Source organism: Crocodylus porosus, unplaced genomic scaffold (assembly GCF_001723895.1).
Source record: "Crocodylus porosus isolate Cpor-Errol unplaced genomic scaffold, CroPor_comp1, whole genome shotgun sequence".
Taxonomy (NCBI): Eukaryota; Metazoa; Chordata; order Crocodylia; family Crocodylidae; genus Crocodylus; species Crocodylus porosus.
The window spans coordinates 21,901,685-21,916,514 of record NW_017728911.1 but is presented as its reverse complement, the minus strand read 5'-3'; the positions used below and the strand labels follow the sequence as shown (position 1 = coordinate 21,916,514).

Genomic DNA, 14,830 nt, shown 5'->3' with positions numbered 1-14,830 from the left:
AAAAAAAAAAAAGAGATGATGGCTATTAACTGGTGAATTTCCTCATGATCTCTGCTAATAAAAACAGTCCTTTAACTTGACAAATGTAAACTGATGGTAAAAATGCTATTGGGAAAGCAGTACCCCGTAAGGACTCTTATGAACTCTTCCGGTGTGCTCCTGCAGCTATAATACAGAATGCCAGCCATTGACTTGGATGATGCTTCTGCTGCTGTAGGAGAGCTAGATTGACAGTGCCGACCCTGCATTGTTGTAGAAATGTTTCACAATGGATTTATCTGGTTAAGGAGTCCTTACAGATGCACATTTATGTCAGGTACATATTTTAATTTGGATTGTGTAGTGCACTGCAAACGAACTATTGTTCACTAGCTCAGTCGGCAGAATCTGCCTCTGCAGCATGCCAAACGTGAATGATAAAAACCTGATGAGCTTCAGTGGAAGTTCAGTGGACCCAGTATTTAATTCTTATACCAACAACCTGGTTCCTCTTGGGAAGCCAGTCCCTTTCAATTTGAAATCCAAATGAACAGTATTCCAAGAGCTTGCTTAAGAGTTTGCCTGGAACCAATCTCTCTCTTTCCAGCAGTGTTATTCTTCTCCAGCCAGATCTAATATCTCTGTAATCAATAGGTAAAAAGCTAAAATACTTTGGATATCAAAAAGAGCCTTACTCAGCAAAAGAAAATATAGACCCTTGATTAAATGGACTGCAGTACAGTACTTCTGTAAACCTTTTGCTTTTTTGCATACCGTGTTTCTTTCTTTATATTCCAGCATTACAAGCTTGATCTTTTATTGCAGTATTGCCATTCAAAATTCTATAGTTAAGGTTGTGTCAGCAGTTCTATTACAAAACCCATTTATGAGGGGTTTATAACTCAGCTAAGAAGATATACTCCAGGATGAAAGGTGGTGCACAAAATCTTTGCCAGAAAGACTGTTTTTTTTCATTGATTTTTTTAAACAAATATGTTTTACTATTTTAAGCTTTTATAATGGTTAAGAACAGTTTACTGTTTTCTATTACTTGAGAAACTCGACAATCTACTGGCATTAAAAAATCTGAGAATACAGAACCAACTTACAGGTATTTGAGATTTAAAACATTATTATGGAAGATAGAAGTTTCTTTCAAGGAACTGCCCATAAGATTTTGTAGCAGGCAAATAAATGCAGGGCCAAATCGGTATCACCTGAACAGCAGTAACGAAGTCAGTCTATGGGTGCAACACCATATCCTGACAAGTGCATTCTCTTGCCTACTCCAGGTTACTGCTGCAGCATTGGTAGCCTCTCCATTTTCACCGTGGCTTCTCACATCTTTTAACAGTTGTCAGACCTAGTTTCATACAAAGGAAAGTACCTCATCACTTCAAAGGGCTGAAAAAAATGGCACTATAGCATCTTGCATGTCTCAGACTATCTCTGGAAAAGACACATTTCAAAATTAGTTGAACCCTCTGTAATCAGCCCCAGTACTTTACTTTCCCTTTATTTCTGTTTGGTTACACAGTTAATTGTCCTGGTAAGCTATGTAGCAGCACTGTCAGGTCTCAGGACATCCTTAGATTGTTTTGCTGATGCTGAGGTATCAGGACAGGTAGATAAGAAGAGTTCCTCAGCCTACTGACTCATTCCCTTCATCCATAACAATATATCCATGTCCCATAAGATACATCTACATGGCAAAATGCATCAACAGATTAGCCCATGGAACAGAATGCCATGTATGTAGCTATATTACTTTTAGCACTTAAGTTAGCCTTGAACCCACTGAGATATCTCTGCACAGCATTACATTTTGCCATATAGACATATGCTTCAATGTGCCAAGCTTCAGTACATCTTTGTGAGATTCTGAGATGCATGGATGCCCCTAGGTGAGCCTTCATGAATCAGTGACCTCACACAGGCTCCTCAGCAGGCACTGGATTCAAGCCTGGCACAAAAGCAATGGGGTTGGGGGTCAATCCCAACAGGCCTCCTGTGCCCGTGAGAAGGCAACTTCCTGTGTCTAAGAGTGAATGACAAAGGTGATGCTGCAAACAGTCAACTTCATAGTTATCTGCTATAAAAGCCAGTGCAAAAGAATAGTATTTTCAAAAGCAACTTATGCCATGTCTGCACCGCAAAAAGAACTGCGGCAAGTATAGACATGCCTGAGCTAGCATTAATCTTAGCTGGCTCAGGTACTAACAGCAGTGAAGCTGGGGCAAAACATGGTTTGGCATAGCTGCTCAAGCTCCTTCCGCTAGGGGTACTTAATGAACGGCTGAAGTGTGTGCTGCAATAGCTGTGCCATCGCTAGTACTCCGCTAACTTCATTAGAAGTAGCTTGACTATATCTGCATGCAATCACATTTTTCAGCTGAAGTGTAGACATAACTTTAGAACATTTAATTCCCTAGAATTTCCTCAAGACTTTGTCTGAAGTAGTTTATGAGCTTTTGAAAAAAAAAAAACCACCCTAATGCCTGTGTGTGCAATAAAAACATACACGTGTTATTGCATGCTTATCAATGTGTTTTACACTGATAATAGTGGTCTCTTATACCCTGACTGTAAATTTTACACACAGAACTTTAGTGCCACAATTCACAGATGGAAAATGCCTCATATACAATTTATAGAATCAAAACTAAAAAATAATCATGAAAAAATCATCCTCTGAGTCAAGACTTCCATGAATTTAAATTAAAAAAAAACAAAAACGAAATTCAGAAGGAGCTGAAAAAAGGCAAAAGTTGTATTTCCGACACACTACATTTGTTACCAAACCCACAAAAAGGCTGCTATAGAATAGTTAAAAAAATAAGCCACAGAAATTCAAAAGGAACAATCACAGGCAACATGCAAAAAAACCCCCTGGTGTTAAAAAAGGACCCAACTGTTTATTAACAAAAAGAGCTATGGTAATCTTTCAGGTAAACAGAATACCTTAACAAAAATAATATATCTTACAAGATTTACCTCCCGTCACCTGTCACATAAAAAACCATGGATATATTTAATAACTCATAACAGACAGACCATAAACTTAATTTTAAAAGATACCTTAAAAGGTGTCAGTAAATACTAATTTCACCATAAATATTCAAACCACTGAGACACTGGAAGGCCTCACTGGGGCTTTATTGTGATGTGTGCAGTTCTGTAATACTTCTTTTTTCAAGCTTAAATACCAAACTGCACATATAACCTTCCTGCGACCCTTGCTTTTTCAACCTTTTAGTAAGTAAGGTTTCTGGCAGGAAAGTTGTTCCACAAACTGCAAAGAGCAAATGGAGACAGTTAGCTGTGCTTATTTAAGTCTCTATTCTTCTGTGCCACTCAGTTTCAATCCTGCCCCTGGCAGAACAACATCAGTATTCTCTGCCTCTTTTAACTAAGGAAGCAAATCAAGAATCAGACAGACTAATGGGAACTGAACCTCATTTCTTGGCCTCTACTTCAGCCTATGAAGCCAAACGGAAAGCAGCCCACTTCTACAGGCCCCTATTCCTATTGCCAGCTGGGAACTTAACCACCTCCTTGGCCCTCCCATCTCACTTGCCAGTCAGCATGCAGCCTGCCTTTCCAGGCTTCTAACAACCACTGGCCAGTTGGGAATTGGACTGCTTCGCCAGGTCTCCTGTCTACTTGCCAGACAGAGTCTGCAGGGTTCCTTTTCCATTTGCTTAAGCCAGTTAAGAAGGGATCTGCAATTTTATTAGAGCATATTAGCAAAATAGCTTAAACATCTCCATAGAAACATGAAGTCTTAATAATGCTGCACAAAGAATGGGATAAGAACCGGGAGGAAACAAGAAAAGTGGGGGTGCCCCCGTTTCTGAGTTTCCAATATTTTTAACCATATTAAGAGTGCTCTTCTCCTAAATACCTGCCTGACTCTTGGGCATAGGTAGATTGGAGGGAAGGAGAAAAACAAAATGGTATAACTCCTGATTAGAGCCACAAGAAACATTTTCAACAAAACCTGAGCCACATGAAGCCCACCTGTTACACTGCAACTTGAAATTATTCCATGTAGATCTGTTGAAATATTCCTCAGGGTCCAAATTTCTAGTCCCAGCTGTGTATTTATAGTACACAGCTTTATCGGACAAATTGAGGGTCAGATATAGCCCTGAAACTAAGTAGCTGTGCAGGGATATAAAACAGGAAAAAGCTCTGTTGCACGCATGGCCTTGTGTGGCCTCCTCAGACTTTGACTCCCTGGGACATCTGCTCCCCAATGCTGTATACGAATGGTAAGATAGGGCAAGGGAACAGGTGAAGACTTAATTTCTTCCTTCAGAAAAATTCCCTTCCATGTAATGGTTTACTGGCATGGGCCAATAATACATTCCTTCTACCCAAGGAGAATAAAGAATTGAGCCTCCCATGAGTTCCTCTTTCCTTGTGGCATGGCACAGCCAGACACCTCCCTTACAGACTGCTGTTATGAAAGCCACAATCTAGTCTTTGACCTTTTTTCTGTTTGTGAATTGTCCAAAGCCAAATTCTTTTCACCTGAATTGGTCACTACTTTCAATGATTTGATGGACGCTTTATGTGAACAATTCCGCCTCTGGTTGCATACAAACTGCTCCTTGTGAGTATTCAATTCACTGTTTGCACAATTGCACAGTTTGAATAGCAAATGCTGATGAGATTGTTTCTGGTCTGTGAGTTGATGGCTATACTTGATAAAATGTTATGCTTTATAATATGTTATATTATACACATTAATATGTTGGTGACCATATAGCATATCATATAAACAAGTATATTTGTATACACCCTAACCACCCCTAATTCTATGAACAAAACTTGCCCATCCAAATACTCACAAAAAGCAAATATGTGGTCATCACAAACACAAATGGATCGCATTCAACAGTTTTTGATTACTCAAGAATGCTTCTCCGTCTTCCCTTTCTTCCTCCAGTCTTCACACAACAAAGAAAAATCGGAGGCATTTGAACTAACACAAATTGAAAAGAAAGCAACTGATTACAAGAAGGGCACTTGTTGAGAATTGAAACTGCCAAATCTTACATGGTTCACATACTGATGGTAACTTTGGTGGTATGTCAACCTGTATTCATGTGATTCCTTGCTCAATGCAATCAAAATACTTCTTTTCCAGTTCACCCTATTATGACTTATAATACGTACTACAGAGAAGCCACAAACATGGACCAGCACCCCATTGTGAGTATGTCTGCATGACACAACACAGTGCATAACAGAGATACCAAAGCTATTAGGCCTGTGTGAATAGGGAAGGCTTCAATTAGGATTCGGATTCGGCTGATTCGGAGGACAGTCATTCGATTTAGAGATTCCCAAATCGATTCGGCCAAATCAACTTCGGAGGATTTGGCACTGACTTGGTGATTTGGCCATGGACTATAATGGGGAATCACTGAAATACCTATAACTTTGTCATTTTTTGGCATATTTGGATGAAAATAGTAGGGATGATAACCCCTTCTGAGGGCATGAAGCCTGCCAAGTTTCAAGGAGACGGGTACAGGGGTGTCTGGAAACTGCACCTCAAATTGCTGAAAGCTAAATTTGTGTTGTGCGTGTTAAGGCAGGTTTGGATGAAAACAGCAGTGATGGTAGCCTGTAACAGGGGGCCTTCCCAGTGCTGGTTAGACCTCTGCCTCCCCACCTCTTTCTGGGCCAGCCACCCACCCCTCTTTTGCTCAGGCAAAAACAGCTCACAAAAGGGGCAGAAAAGCTGCAGACAGAGGCTTATATGCTGTTTCTATGTCCCTTCCCCAGAGCACTGTGATTGGGAGGGGAGTCGGGGAAAGATGACAGTCACTGGCCAGCTACAGATCAGTCTTTCCCACCCTGCTCCCTCTTCTCAGTTTCTGTTCCCCTGAAAGACTGCCTTCTGAATCTCCAAATCCTTTTCAGAATCTTTTCCAAATTGATTCAGAGGCTCCAAATCGATTTGGAGGGTTTTTTTGGTCTCCCGACTTGATTCGGATTCAGTGATTTGGGCCAAATCTTCTAAGACTCGAATCAGTGACCAAAGCTTCACACATCCCTAAAAACTATCTCTTAACAGTACCACAGGCAGTCTAGCCACAAGATGCAGAGCTTGTATTGAGAATGGTAAATTAGTCTGTATGGACTTCCATGTAATACACTTAGGGCACTTGTCGGCACTGTTTCAACACTGATCTCAGGACTGCTGTGGCCAGTTGCCACCCAATTGCTCCTACTCACCATGTGTCAAAGCCTGGATGGAGTAGGTCAGCATTTCTCAACCTGTGGGTCATGACCCAAAAGTGGGCTGGAAGAATATATCAAAGGGTCATGAACAAACTTTAAAACTGGATCAACAAACTTTAAAAATGGATTCTCCTTTAAAGGAGAAAAATGTGGGAAATTGTGGCTTTTCCCTTGCAGCCTGGCAGAGTTCCAGCCTGCTTGGGGCCCCTTGTGCCCCACATCCCCCCACCACCCCACACACTGGGGGGCTGGGGGTGGGGGACAGTGGGTCAGGACTGGCCATTGATGTTTATAAATGGATCCTGGTACAAAAAAGGTTGAGAACCACTGGATTATGTCAGTGGTTCCCAACCTGTGGACCGGCACAGGAGTAGGACGGGGTGCAGGCAGCCAACTGACACCCTCCTAGGGCTGCCTCACCCCCCAGCTTTAACCCTGCACATCACTGCCAACGGCAGAAGCTGCTTGTCCGGGCAGATGGACAAGTGTCTGAGTGGGGGGCTCGTGCCACAACCACAACTGTGGGCTAGTGGTCGGGAGCCTCTGGATTAGGTGACGTACCTAACTTTGAGCAACACCTGAGCACATGCCCGAGTTCTGCTCTCAGATTCTCTGCTTCTGACATGCTTCCTGGCATTCAAGGCCTACCTCAGCCAATACTACTGCCTAATTTCTGGATTTTGACATGTACTGAACAAGAGCAAGCAGGTGGAGTCATCCTTCTCAGCAGTGGCCCTGGGCTTAGAATGAAAGTGGCACAGATATGGCCTGTATTAGTTCTGGTACCTTAGCTAGGTTGTTTAGCACTAGCTTGGGTAGTACTACATTGCACTTCATTGTGCTGTGGCAGCACATCATGTGTTAAACTCTGTACAAAACCAGGAAAGTATAACTATTTCTATCCCAGAGACCTTAATGCTGCATTAGACATTCATAATATATACCTCTATTATATCATATTACCCTGATTTTCACTTTCCTTTCCCTGTGAGCTGTGTCAGTAGAGACCCTGGCAGTGGGACCTTCCAGAAAACTGAGACTGTTGGAGATGCCTCCTCCCTGTGATGACTGCAATCTGGATGCTGTAAGCAGCAGCTGCTTCAAGACACTGGCTCTTTCCAACTGCCAGAGCAAGGGAGCTCAGGGCTCTATCACAGTGTCATTTGCTATTCTCTCTTACCTTAACTGAAATTGTTAAAACTGAATTTGCTAAAATTGTTAACTCCTTATTTTTGGCCACATTCTTGCCTTTGAATTCTACTCTAGTAGGTATAGTTGAGTTTAGCTGACTTTCAGTTCCAGTTACTGCACTGTCTCTGTCAAGCTTTTAGGACCGACAGGTGGAAGGTTCTGGTATATAAAAACATAATGGCTTAAAATGGTGTTCATGTTGTGACCTCTCTACCTAATGGATTCTCTTACAGCCTAGCAGAGGCTTTTTGTTTTATCCAGGCTCATTTGGTTTGGAATCATTTTGACAATTAAATGCAGTCACCTGAAAATAATAACCCAGCTCTCATATACTGCTTTTCATCTAAGGAACTCACAATTCTTCATATTTTAGTGTCATTGATCTATTTCCATTTTACAAAGAAGCAAATAAAGGAAATGTACCACAGCAAATTTTAAAAGGTGCCCTCAAATGCCAAAGAGATGCATGGAACCTGTTCTTCCAAAACCTTTCAAACATTTAACTAGAAGCTTGATTAGAGATTCTGCCCTTTCACATAACAGCCTCTTTACTCCAGGAAAAAGTAAAAAGTCTTCCTGGCTATGGTCTATGTTTTGGTCTCTCATACAGCAGCCTTTCAATGCTCAAGTCTTTCATAAAGCTGTGAGGAAGGATTTTCTCATTAGTCAATGAATTTAGGAAAGTTAGTTGGTATCTCAGTACAAAGCTCTTAGTTACACTGGTGTCAATCCATGCATTGCCCTGTATCAGCACTGTGTGACTGAGCACAGCAAACAGCTCACATTACTGCAAATTCTGCACTTCCCTTTAGAAATGTGTTAGTTACTGTTTGTTACAGTGGTTTTGTAGTCATTCACTTGCTATTATACTCAGACTACTCTTCCCTTACAAACAGAATTATTGTATCCAAATGATTACTTTCCATTTAGTTAGGTTGTATTAATTTGGCCCAGAGTATGGCAAGTACTGTCTTAAAGTTAAATCTATTATACTACAAGACAGAAAGTATCATTGCTAAGACTTCAGCAGAGCTTGTCCCTTTATCACTGAAGGGCTGCTGTAGAATGTAGGGGGGGAGAGAGCTTGCTGCAGAGGCACCTTCCTCAGTCTTACAACAGTTCCCCTGTTGATTGGGGCTAGGGACAGACATTAAAAAACCTGATCCTGAGTTGTTTCAACCTTTGCACGTTAATCCAACATGGCTAGCCTAAACTGGTTTGTAACCGCACAGACATACTCAGGACTGAGGAAATACAAGCACATGCCTGCAGTGGCTCAGAACAGAAGCCGGGGGGCACTAGAGCAGCCCTCCCTTCCCTTCTTTAGTCCTGAGCTGATGGGGGGGTGTGGTCAGGCCTGGGCAGGACCTCTGATTGGGGATGTTTGCCTGCACAATCCCAGGCTTTTTTCCACTGGCTGCTCAAGGGGTGGGAGTATTGTCAGACCCCAACCCTAGGCTAGCACTCTGAGGCAAGAGACAGTGTGCAGTGCATACATCTGTTGATGGTACAGAGCTTTTAAATCTCCCTCCTGGCTTCTTTATACTGTCTGCAGCAAACTTACAGGCAAGCAAGGCATCAGAGGGCTGATAACAGTGTTTATCACCCCATCAGCAAAACAGTACCCTCTGTCCATTAGTTTAAGCTCTTCTTAAACAGCTTTTTCCAAAGAACCATCTTACCAGCTGACCTGTTGATTAGCTCCAAAAAACCCTAAGTTCTGTCTGGCTGTCTGGGTGAATTTGGAGACACACACAGACCCCTATCAGCATTAGCTAGCATACCATGTGCCTAGGGTCCATAGGGCTGGGGTCCATGCTGTGGGAGATGGGAGGGAGGGAGTAGGATGGGATCCCTGCTTGAGCAGTGAGGGAAGGGGGGGAGGGTGAAACCAGGCAGACCCTGCTGTGCTTGCAGTGTTTGCCCAAGTTCTGGCCAGGGAGCAGAGGGGCTGGGCCAGCTGTGTTGTCTGGAGCAGAGAGTCCAGCCCAGAGAGCATGCTGGGATGCTGGGGGAGTCTGGTTTAACTTAAACCAGGAAAGGGTCTGGGACAGACATTGCATAAACCAGTTTGACCCAAATCAGTTAAGTCTGACACTACATTCAACCAGGTTTATCTTACACCAGTTTCAGCCATTTTCAAACCGGTTTATGCACACTGAACTTACATTCTGTTACAGGTTTAAACCAGGTTCTGATGACTTAAACCGGTTTATGTATAATGTCTGTCCCTAGTCTGGATGTATAGGTTTGGTATTCCCTCCACTCCAGAGCTGGATAGAAGCATGGGGAGCAAAGAGAAGAAACTGAATTTTATTTAATCTAAGAAGAACAACTGACATTTTGGATTCATTAAGGGAAATTTGAAAGAACAAACAAAAGTGTATTTAAGCTTTCTTTCCTCTGGAAATTTGCATAAAAAGCATGCCAGCTTCCCAAAGTGTTAGGCATATTTCATTATATTTACTACTACAGCCTAACCAGGAAAACTATGTCTTCATTCCTTAGCAATAAAAGCATTCTAACAAGAACAATGCTAGCAGAAGAGAAGTGTGGCTGGGCTAAACTTCATCATGTCTCTGCCAAAATTGTTAGGTATAGGTAGGCACAGCCCACTCTACCAGCTTATAGATGAGCTTCCTTAAATGGTATTGGGATAATGGAGACATTATCAACAACAATTTGTTCTGTAACACTAAGTCTTTCACAGTCTCATTTCTTCTTTCAAATATGTCTATACACACACACAGATGCATACACACAGACATATACATCTTGACATACACATGCACACATGACATATATTATCATGTGCATATACACACACACATACACAGTCACACATCCTCCAGTAGATATTGGAAGCATATTTTGCTTAACATTTCTTTCATTCAGGATAGCATTTGAAATTCTGATTATACCAGGAATTCTAGTTCTATAATCAGTTGGTAGATTTATTCTGTGATCTTTTATATCAAAAACCATGCTTGCTATAATACTTTTTAAATAAACTCTGTTTGATTCTGTTTCTTTTTGAAGAGACAGACAATTACTATATGTCCTCTAAAGGAACTGAAAATATGCCAAACTATTTGAATCACTTTCAGTATTGAATATTGAATATACTCTCCACTAAATATTATGTTGAATATTGTCTTTCCCCCAGTTTAAGTAACTAAAACAGATTTGGACATAAAGCTACTAGAAAGAGAAAAGTGTCTTGTTATGCTCAATACCATGACATTTTTGTCCAGGTAGTAAGTACATTTGTTCCTACAGTAACTGATACGTATTTTAATTATTGATGTGACCCGAACAATCTTGAATCTAAGTGTAAAGAAAGAAATATATAGCTTTTTCTTTGTTAATGTCTTTGCTCAAACATACAGATGAAATGCAAGTGGAAATGAAAATGCATCCTACCAGTCTCACTTGCATTTAGAATTCTATTACCGTGTTTGCTGAAAGAATGTCACAGATTTCAGAAAAGCACGCTATGAATTAAACTTTATAGATTTTATTGGTTTTTTCTCTCTTTCTATTTTTTACCCTATTTTTTGCAATACTGTATTCTTAACATCTTGGAAATATAATTTTCTCCCTACTAATGCTGTCTTTTTCTATTAGGCAAACATTGATTTTTTTTTTCCTGTGTTCAGAATGGACATAAAATTGTCTTGGATATTTTGTGTTTAACATCAACAACAACTTCATTTTAAATGGGACTAATACAGGTTTTACAATAATAAGAATAACACTGTAGATCACAAAATCCCTGACCACTTTCTTAATAGAGTCTATCCCATTTTAAGTTTGAGTTAGATAGAAATGTACAGCTTGGCATTACTAACATGTAGCTTGCATCACCACCATCCAAGGAGCCCAATGAACTGTGATTCCCAACCAGCATTCACTTCCTGGTTCCTCATGTTATAAGGAGGTAATCTGCTCCTTATTTACCCTACACTGGTCCCAAATTAATTCCCCCTCTATGCCAGTCCAGCTCTGCTCCCCAGTCCACTGGCAAACTGACTTCTCCCTTTTTTTATCATTTCACTTAGGCACTGCACTTGGCAAAGGGCTTGCTTTGGAAACCAGCAGCAAGAAAAGGATACATAATCAGGTTGAAACCCTCACTCTCAAACTTCTTTGTTATGCTATTCTGTCTGGTTTTATAGGGCATGGACCCTGTTCTCAAGATCAAATGATCCACTAGGGAATGGGTCCTGGGATGCAGGTGAATCATGCTGCCCTGCAGCTTCACAGAATTTGGGAAGGCTTCTTTTCTTTCTCTGATATAAGTTGTCAGGGAAGAGCACTTTACATCAAACTCCCTTGGTGTCACTCACCTCTCAGTAGGACTATGATAGATTTTATTGGTTCAACATACACAGAAGGTGAACAGGAAGGCCTGGACTGACAACCTGGTCTGAAATTTAGCTGTAGAAGAAGATACTGTTTTCCAGCCTATTTGGATGGGGGCCAGTTCTTGTAGCACAGCACAAGGCCACAAATCTCAGCAAAGTCACATGCAGTAAAACTTTTTAGCTAAATTTTTAATATGGCCTGGCCTACAGGCTTGAGTGGAAATCCTGAGCAAGAAAGAGGGGGAACAGGTGCCATGGTATTTTGTTTTGTTTTTATGAGTGATTCCTTTCATTTAAAATATAAGGAAAGGGAAGTGACTGTCCCCTCCTTAGGTTTGACCCTTTCATAACTCTACTTACTTCAAGGTAGTTTCTCCTAGTTTAAGCAGAATACATTAACTATGGGAGTATTATAGTATCTGTCTAACTGTTAAAGCACTTTTGGAAATTTATACTGGAATTCATAAGATAATCATCTTAATTCAGTATTGACTTCCGGGCTAAAGTCTAAATATTAAATGTTTATTTTGTACTTCATGTTTCTATCTAAATATATATATTCACTCGTTTATAAAGGGCAGACACCCATTCATTCTTATAATTATATCTTAAAAATACTGTGAGAAGGCTGGGAAACACTGATGCTCAGGGTGTACTAAAATCAGCAACAGGAACAGTTGGAACTTTTTAGGAAATCCTTTTAAATGTAATTAAAGCATGAAAGAAAGCTGACAAGGATGCTGTTCATTATGACCATTTAAGATTTGAAAACCAGTGCATTGCCCAACTTGTACAAAACAATACGTCCAGTGTTAGGGCCAGGAAACATCAATCAGGTTTTATGATAATGACTTGGATGTCACACTGTATAGCATGTGTATACATATCACATATTTCATTTTGTATATATGCACACACACACGATATACAGAAACAAGCATGTTAAGATTACATATATAACTGGTCATCTTCCACACAGCAGACTTACTGTTTGGTTTATTTAATTCCAATTTCCCTTCATGTTGTTCCTGTGAAAGCTAGCTGCTAAACGAACTCATGAGGAGGCACCAACACATAAGCTACTCATGAAGGTACGGCTCACACAGCAGCTACTAAGCCATGCTGGGCCATGAGATTCTGGCTCTCTCTGGTGCCAGTATCTGGTCCCATTGTAGGAGTTTAGAGCACCATAATATTCAGTTTCATCACACAAATTTATGCAATTTAAAAGCAAGAAACAAAGATGGTGCTCATAGACTCCATGAGATAGTAATCCAAAGTTATCTGTGAGTAACCATGGGAACTGAACTCCTATTTTTCTTCAAATCTAATATATAAAGTGTTATCACAACCTCACTTACATGTAACCTCAGCAATTATGTCAAGAAATTAGACAATTTTTGTTGCTGAACCAACTCTCAAACTGATTCTAATTTCATTGGAAGTTTTCTTCTGTTAAAAACAGCTGGAGACATTTGTTATTGAATCCTGCTCTTTTGACAGAATTTTATTAAAAGAAATTGATTTTAGTAGCTCCCACTATTACATTCTGCTGAATGATATAACATAGTATTTCATTTACTTCCTTATTTTTGGAAAGAATGAAATTTTTTTTAAAAGCTGCCAATTGGGATATGCAATTTTCCCACTGTCATTGGTTTAAAAAGGTTGGTTTTATAGTCAGGCACCACTACGTTTGAAACTGTATTAAAAAGTAAACAAAATAAACAAACTTAGCTAAAAATATTCTTTTGAGGGTTCAATTTTTTTACAACCAAACACAACAATATGGTACATTACATTTTAAGCAGTGTGTTTACCTTTCACCGAGCGTCTTCACCAGCTGTGTCAACGTCGAGTGCAATAGCTTGGTTCTAAAAAAATTAACACAAAAATGTTTATTTTAAAAAAAATTTCCATGATCATACCAAAAAACACAATGTGTGGGCTGCAAAGCAGAGTGCTGGGAGCAATATTATTCATGTTTAAAACCACTGCCTCATTTTGCCTCCTTTTAAAATTACGATACTACAAATAACAGCCCAGAGGAATTATCAATTGCAATTTTTTTAATGCAAAGAGCATTTGGGATTCAAACTACAGAAGAACTGTAAAATATACAACAATTAAAACTAACATTTTATAGCTTAACATTTCCCTTTCCTTGGATGTGAATGCTTATGTTAGAAAACAGACACATACACACCATAATAATCGTTTCAAACACTCAAAACAGCTTTTCTTTTCATATACAATATGCACCCTTCTAATAAGTCAACATCTTTAGTTCAGTGGGTAGTTTTTTTCATTATCGGGAAGCATTGTTGTGTGGGTAAAGTGATGGTGGTTGTGAATTGCTAACTTCGTAAACAATCTTTCCCCACAAATTACTTTTTGATTGATTCAGACATTAAGGCATATTAATCTATTTTTTAAAAAGAGATGTCAAATTAGCTTCCCATGAGACTACTGCAGCATTTCTTATTTACCAGAACATTCACATTTTAGGGGGGGTTCTTTTTGCCTGCTTTATCAGGACAGCCGATAAAGGGAATACTCCCCAGAAAAACAACTTAATAAAGCCAGAGAAAAAAAGTATTGCAGAGATATTATCAACACCATTTTTATATGAGAAATTATGTACAGTATACACCATTAAAAAGTCAGCATTTTACCATAGACTTAGAATGCAAAATAATGGAGATACCTCTTTGTGGTAACTGCAGGCAAATGTAAACTGTTATAATGGCAACCAAAGGGATGGAGATGCAATGAGAAACTCACTCCTATGCAGAGGCTCACTAGGTGATATCTGCATCACTTACAACACACTTCAGTCCTGATTTTTACTCACACTGTTCTATACAGTACAAGACAACATCCCATTGAATACTTTCGGCATCAGAGCACAGGTATGTTCCTCTTTGTAAGCTATAGTTAATACACATGCATCATATTTATATAAACCAGTGATTTATATAGACTAATATTTTGAAAAGTGACTACCATATTTCCCTGAATCCAAGATGACTGAA

General features: G+C 39.9%; 1 protein-coding gene across 8 annotated transcripts in view; it reads right to left on the bottom strand.

The window, feature by feature from the left end:
* Positions 1-14,830, bottom strand: part of SEMA6D (semaphorin 6D) — a 272,909-nt gene that overhangs the window by 159,948 nt on the left and 98,131 nt on the right. For all 8 annotated transcript variants that reach the window (XM_019533595.1, XM_019533601.1, XM_019533599.1 and 5 more), the window contains exon 3: positions 13,616-13,669. The gene's annotated coding sequence lies outside the window, so the exon portion shown is untranslated. The remainder of the gene's footprint in view (positions 1-13,615; positions 13,670-14,830) is intronic.